Here is an 8381-nt window from a genome sequence, read left to right on the forward strand (position 1 = left end):
TTATTATTATTGGCATAATTATGATTACTATTATTACTACTATTGTTGTTAACATTTAACAATAATTATGTACTAATGTTCGTGTTAAGTCCTGTTTCCATTTAATCGCTATACGCTATTGTGACCGGTTTTGTCGAATTTGGTGGGGCGGGGAGGCTTGTCAATGGATCTTTCTGCTAAGCCCCGCCCCTTGGATATTGTTGCTAAGGTCCCACAAAGCGACAGTAGCCTGGTTCTCACGAGAGCCCTAGTATCCGGATCGGGGCTAAGCGTTAGCGCTAACCGTTAGCGCCTGCGTGAGAACGCCCGATCGGTTAGCGGTATCCGGATACGCTATCGGTTAGCATGTTGAGGACGTTTCTATCATCAACCAATCACACGTACGAGTTTACAATTTCCAGTTTCTTATTGGCCAGTGATTCGATCATCATATTGTTGGTATCCGGATCGGGATTTTCTCGCATGGGCGCACGGCAGCTAACGGTTAGCAGGATCCGGATCCTGCTAACCGTTAGCTGCCGTGTGAGAACATAGCCATAGAAACACGCACGAGCGTGTGTGTGGGACAACACGTTACACGCGTGCGTATTCCTGGCCCTGTTCTGATTGGTCATTTGTACTGACACTCAAGGTCTATTACGTTGGTGACATATACGCCATGATGTAATAATCACTGTGAAAATCACTGAAAAAGCAGTGGATGTTTATGGAAACCAGTTTTGAATTTTATGCATTTACTATTATTATTTTTGTACTGATGATTTGTTTAAACCTTTTATTAACAGATTGGAACATCACGTTTCTTGAAGATTTCCTCTCCCGGCAACATGTCACCAGTTAACCAATATGAAGACACTTTCAAGGGCGCCTCATATTATAATCCTAGTTTTAATTATTATGAATATTATGGAAAATAATGATATGACGTCAACCGATGCGGAGTTTTCTCAAGTCTCAAGTCATCGTATGCTTAAACATCTCGTTGTAAAGTAGTTTAAACTTTGATTTTTTAAGTGCAACTTAAGACTGTATATATTATGTTAACCATCAGTACTGCTCGGAGGTAACGTAGGCCTACACAGATTACAAACTTTGTGTGTATATAATACATAATATTAATTAAAAATTGAAAAAGCATATTTACAACATTGATAATGGTAGTAATTTGGGAAAAAAGTTAAGGATTTACTTATCGAGGGTGTATTACATATCGGTAACTTAGACTCTTTTTTTAAGCTCCAATGAGGAGCTCTAGAAACACTCGTCTGATTGATCAATAGATCTTTTTTTTTATGGGCGGCCGTTAGGGCCAATATACGGTACTGCCTCTATTATTGCTGCCCTCATCAGAGCTTTCAAGATTATGAATGCTTGTATATTGAGGAGGCGTCACAAATTTTTCGAAAAGATTTTTCGAAAAGATGACGTATTGACCGTAGGCCAATGTATTGGTAAGATTCCAGTATAGATAGTTCCGCTAAAAGCTCCACCGTTAAATATTGTGTCTACGGTCCCATGACAGCGTAAACTACAGTATGTAACATTGCGTGTTAGTGGGACATAGCCTACACGTATTAGTGACTTCATAATACGTTCTGATTACTCAGTTGTTAGTACAGTGGAGTTGAATAGTTTTAGAAATAGACTTATTTGATATTCTTAGTTGAGTTGAATAGCTTAGTGGCTAAATTATCTGCCTTCTAATCCCAGGGTCCTGGTTCAATTCCTGTAACAGCAGGACTTTTTCTCACAACTCCACTAGGCCTCAATAAAAAACTTGTTTTATAAAGCGTCGTTCCATCCTGTAAAGGCCAACTCAGACAGCATCGGCCGACGCAGCCCGACCCGATTTATCGTCGGGGACAGTCTTAAGCCATCGCGAGAAATATTAAACACGTTTAATATTCTACTACGCAACTGCCCCCGACACACACCATCGCGTCTGCGTTCAACTCACACAGACCCGACGCGACAACAAATCGCGTCGGGCTGCGTCGGCCGACGCTGTCTGAGTTGGCCTTAAGCGGTGAGAGTACTTGCTGGTGGATGTGAATGCAATAAATTAAATAAATTACAAATTCCAATTATTTTTACGGGAACGCGGAATTGATGGAATTCTAGTAATGAACGTAACATAACAATTTTGCGCACAACAAATAATAGGCAGATCCAAGCGGGTAAATTGTGACGCTAAAGGCCTGTTTACACTATGACGATAACGAAAATGAAAGCAATACAAGAAGTTTTTAATACTAGCACGATTCGATAACGATTTATCGTACGGTATATGATAAAAAGTATATTTTCACAAACCAAATCAAATGACGTCATAATCATGGGAAACGATAAAATTATAGTAGTAAAATGATTTATAGTTTTCCAATGATTATGACGTCATTTTAATTTTGTTTGTGGAAATATTTTTTTTTATCTTATGCAGGATAAATCCTTATCGAATCATGCTAGTGTGAAAACTTAACATATCGCTTTTATTTTCTATATCAACAATGCTTTTTAGCTTTTTATCGTTGGTCGTTATCGTCATAGTGTAACAGGCTTTTACACTGTGATTTCGGAAACTGCTGATGCACAATCAAAAAATCAAAACAAAATTGTTAAAGTTAGAAACTTATGTGCAATTATGTAATATGTTACTTAGAAACGAATAATAATAACAATGTTATGATTCTTTTTCTTCATTGTATATAGCCGTTTGTAACTTGCAACTTTGTTTATTTAGAAATATCTAATAATGATTATAATGTATTGTTAAAACCTAATATTGCTCACTGTTTGCTAAGGAGATTCTGAAATTTTATCTGCATTTACAAAATTGTCGTTTTTTTTCAAGGCCATCAAACTCAAAATTATTAAAACAGACACAATGAACAGGTATTAATTTCAAGAATATTAACACAATAGTTAACTGATAACCTTTTGGGTGGGTTTCGGTTTTGTAGATAATGATATGCATTGTTGGTACATTAGTACGAATGATAAAATCGACAACCACTGGGACGAATCTTGTAGAAATCGAAACTTTTGTTACTGTAGATCGATAATCATTAGTGCAAACATTGTACATATTAATAATCTCAATTACAATAAATAGAAACAAATAGGCCTACCACTTCGCACTAACGTATATTCGGGTCAAACTGCGTCCTAGAATCCAGACGACAAAGAGGTCTAGGCTTTCGCAAGCGCATGTGACTTTATATAAAATAATTTTTTTTTTTCTAATTGTCGATCGCACTAATGATCAGTAATACAACCACAAAGACTTCTTGTAAATGAAGCAAGAAAAAAAAAGCCCAGAAGCGCGATATATGAAAGATTATGAATAGCCCTCACGACAGCGTATTATTAGAATCATCAAAATGGTGGTATTGTAAAGATGACACAAAAGTAGCTCTTAAATTATAATCAGGGAACAGGGAATTTCACTGTTCCCCGATTATAATTAACGAAATAGCTGGAAGCTCGTTCAGACAACAATTGTTTTCTGTTTATATTTTGTTTGCTCTAGACTCAAGTTTTATTGGCAGAATATTGACGTATAATTCATCATAACATACAGTCGCAATACGCACACATAGTAATTATTTTCTCATTGGAATGAAAAGGTCATACGCAAAGTACTTGAAGCAGTGCATTATAAACAATATAAGAACTGTCGTTACACACTCGCATATAACATTACTAGTAGAAGTAGCAACAGTAGAAGTGCAATAGTTAACAACAATAAAAGTAATAGGCCTAATAATCACAATAATAATAATAATAATAAAAGAATAATAATAATAATAATAATTATTATTATTATATTTCTAATTATAATTATAAATATATTAATAGAAATGAAGACATTAAAATCATTAAATATATAAACAAAACCCATTAATAAAAATTATTACAATAAATAAACGCCCTGCTTTGAATAAACGCCGCCTCGAACAAACGCTTCTATGAAGCCTCGTTTTATTTTTTCCTCGAATAAACCCCCATCTAAATGACTGTAATTCATTCTTAACACATTCTATGCATGTTCTACCTCAGTAGAATTAACCTGGTTTGGATCTATAAATCTTTATGATTACGCAATAACACATTTTGACGATAATTTAGTTCTACATTTACACTGGAATTAAGGGGCGTTTATTTGACTATATACGTATCCATTTTACACCATAAACGCCTCCCTCAAATAAACGCCCTTTCAAAAACCCTTCTCAACAAGGACGCCCCGGGGTTGTTTATTCGAATAAATACGGTAAATATTAAATATAAACATATTTTAATCATGAAGCGGAAGATCAGACCGCTAAAACACCTGGTATATAATATACAAATCACATTACAAACAATCATTACAAGAACCAAAAAAACTTTAAAAGAAAACATTGCCCAACATTAATTTATGAATTATTTAATTATTATAATCTTGTATTACTTTTCTATAACCTTGTTATGTATTAAATAGGGCTACTAATATCTGTTGGTTCCAGCGCGAGGAACAGACAATTTTATTAACTATTTATGATGAGTGCTCACTGAGTATGAAATCTCGTTTTTAGCATCGAATCTTTGAAATTTATCATAAGTGAACTATACAACTCTCGACACATTTCTCGAATCATAATGGGATGTAAACCAGACATAGTAAATGCATAATTATGATCATGACTCGCTAACATGATTTGTTGGCCGTTTGGTGGATTCTTTCCAGTTTCGTGGTTTTTCTTTTTTTTTTTTTTTTCAATGCGTTTTGTGTGCCACACATGGGCAGTATATTCTGTGATGAGGATAATAAAACCAATGTAAATAATAAAAGGTATTGTTGAAACGTTTAACATATTTGACATTGGATGTATGTAAATCCCCTTTAAAGTCAAAACTTGTCTGAGTTACCTACTTTATCAAAACAATTAATGGTGTACCAGAAATAGTTAGAGTGACACTATTAAATTCTCTTTTAGAGAAACAAAGATTAATTATCCACTATTTGCTTAAGTTGAGATTCCTAATCGTCGCATCAGCCCATTTTCTGAGGTTGTTTGAAGCCGGGCACTCGCTACTTCGTCCGACGGTCGTACTAATGTCGCACGACGAATGCAACTCCTCTCCCTATATGAGCGATAGACGAGCAACGCCGACCGTTTGGCGGTAGCAGTCCGAACGGATCGTCATTAAAAACGATCCTTTGCGCGCGCGTCGTCGCATTCGCGTTCTACATTGAGTGTCCGGCTTAACTGTTCTCGCAGGAGACCTGGTTTATTATTTAGTCTATACTCTTGAAGAGTATGATGCCATCAACGTAATTTGAAGGTGTGAATGGGAGTTTCTATTTATTGCATCATTAACGATGTCTAAGAAGCCGATTGGTCCTAATTTAGTGCCTTGTGAACTTTGGTCATTTTCCCAATCGCTTGATATTTAACAGATTGTTTTCTATGGTGTAAGATGTATGATACCAAAGATCTTATAAACACAAGATAGCGTTCTCCGCGATTTACGCGTAACAAATAGAAGCGTCGGTCAAGGTTCAAATGTTTCCAATGTAGCAAGAGGGCGCCATTCATGCGCTATTATACCAAAGAGAAAAAGTAATCAGTTTTGGAAGAGGGCGTCCTATCTGTTGCCTTGGATCTGAGATGGTTCCTGTTTTGCTGTTCACAGGATTGATACCCTAAAGGTAAAGTCGCGCGGTGTACGGTACGGTCAGAGCGGTCAAGGGTCAAAAGTTCCAATTTAGCAAGAGGGCGTCATTCATGCCTTATTACAGAATTTGCACGCGTAAATCGCGGAGAACGCTATCTTGTGTTTATAAGATCTTTGATGATACTCATAAACTTACAGAGGGTTGAATTTACATATCTATATTAATAGGTACACCAATCAAGGGAAAGTTTCCAGTACTCGTTTTATCAACGTAGTCTTTGTTAGAGGGCGCTATGCACATTCCCATCGTCTCTGCTATCATTTTTTAGGCTGAAGTAGCATGACGATTTCACTCGATTTGAGCCTTAATGTTCAATAGAATATGAAGATTTTTAAAAGTTCGTAAGATTAACCCTTGAAAAACCACAATATGTAATACCAATAAATGTCATACACCAAGTGTTTAGGGACGAAAGAACGCAAATTTGAGTTTTTGCCAGATCTCAAGGTATACCGCTCCCACCCCTTCTGACAATTATTATAATCGTTCCTCCATCCCTTCCCTTTGCCCCCCCCCCCTCTTAAAAGTTAATGTGTTACCTGTCATTACTCAATGGAATTTGGACTGAATGATTTGTAACTAATTCGATAAAAAATAGTATTACTCAATGGAATTTGGACGGAATGATTTGTAAATAATTCGATAAAAAATAGTAGTATCGACTGCATGAATGGGAACAAAAACAATCATAAATAAATTATTTAAAAAAAGAATAAACAATAATTGACACAGGATTGATCAATGTGGGACACCACTTTGTATAGGTGAAAGGTCAGATTTGGTACCATTCGAGCAGGCAGCTTGTTTTCTGTTTGACAGTTTCATGATGCACAAAATAGAAGGCGTTCTTAAAATTAAAAATAATACACTGCTCCAGACAGGTAACAGTGTTAGGAAGTATATTCCGTGACTTGAATGAACACTTTGGTAATTGGTATGTAGAGGGCGTTAGGTTTATCACTCTTCGAGTCTTCCGCTAATGACAGAAAAAAAAAGGTTTGAACGTAGGAAATTGCGTCCATTTCCCCACAATGTGGGTTGGTTATTATGAGACGAGGACTAACCCATTCAATGCAGTAGATTTATTTCTATCAAGCTTTAAAAATAGTTCTAGAACTTAACCACTCTCGACCAATCTAAAATTAAAGTGTTTGAAGACAGGAATATGCTAGTATCCAAATATGGATGACTGGAATCGTAATTATTTACTGCAATAATCAGTAAACTATTATTTATAAGGGGGTAACATTAATGAATTATTCAGGTTGTCAATTGTTAAATATATTATCTCTTACGTCTCGTTAATTACTGAATTATTTAGGTCGTCGGTAATTATTGAATTATTCAGGTTGACGTAAAGTATTATTCAGCTGCAATTTGTTTTGTAGAAGAGTGTTGGGGTATGATTTGCGGAAATTGATGCGCTTAGAGTATTTGCATAGTGATTTTTTTTTTTGCCAATCCGCCAGAATAATTCGAGGTTTTTGTCATGTATTTGTAATAAGATCTATAAAATAAATAAATGAAATGAAATTAAATGTGTGACATGTTTTTTTTTTTTAAATAATAATATTATGATACTGCCAAATATTTTAAATTTCTAATCACATGTTAAAAGTAGTTAGGTTACTTTATTTAATAGTCAATATTACAGTTTTTACCTCTGTAAATATTAGTGGCTTATCTTTAATTTTCTCGTTTTTACTCGCTTATTTTATTACTTGAGTGCCAGGGAATCCGTCGACAATTCTCCTAGAATAGAGTACAATCATATGATGCTTTTTCCCGTAAGAATAAAATTTACGTTCGACGCAAATTTGAGTGGGTGATCAGACCATCGCTTTTTAATGCGGATTTAAACGCACTTAGGGGTAACGAATTAATATCCTCATCTGTAAAAGCATTCCAAAGACCAACACATCTTGAACAAAAAGCTCCTAACCTCAGATTAGTTCTGAAATACTGCTAATTTATTTTATTTATTGCTGTATTATTTATTTATGATTTTAAACTCTGTTTCTTTTGTTTACTTGTTCTGTGCTTTGGTTAAGCAATGATCACGGCTGTCTATGGGTTGTGAGGTGCCTAAGTATGTGGGTTGCAGCGCTTCGTATCTCTGCAAAGAAAGGCGCTTTACAAATGTACTGATTGGATTGGATTGGATTTATACACGTACATCCTATTCTGTGCTCTACTGAACTTACTTCGTAGCTTAATCTCGTAAGTCAGTATTGGCTGGCCTTTGTACAAAGGTAATAAACAATACTTTATTTACTGTACTTTGCTATGTAGCTTACAGTATTTTTTAATCCATAGCGTAGCACGTAAAAAATCGAAAAATAAATTTGAGTCGAATAACATTTGTAACTGTTTTATTTTCTCTTTATTATAATTTTGTTAGTTGTTTGTATTCATTATTTCTTACTTAATGTTGTTTTCATAAAATCGTTGTTTCACAATATTTCTTTGCTTTATTTTAAATTATTTACACCACGTAATGTGTTTTACATTGTTGGATGCAACAAGAAATCGAAATGAAAATATTTATTCGATATAGGACTATTCAGAATAAGGGTTCAATTCGTTACTAAAATTAAAGGTTTTGTGTGAAGGGAAGATGTTAGTTCCTAAATATGGTTATTGTCATCATTACTAACTG

This window comes from Anneissia japonica, unplaced genomic scaffold, assembly GCF_011630105.1.
Source record: "Anneissia japonica isolate Jap-2015-1 unplaced genomic scaffold, ASM1163010v1 scaffold554_len289017_cov147, whole genome shotgun sequence".
Lineage (NCBI taxonomy): Eukaryota > Metazoa > Echinodermata > Crinoidea > Comatulida > Comatulidae > Anneissia > Anneissia japonica.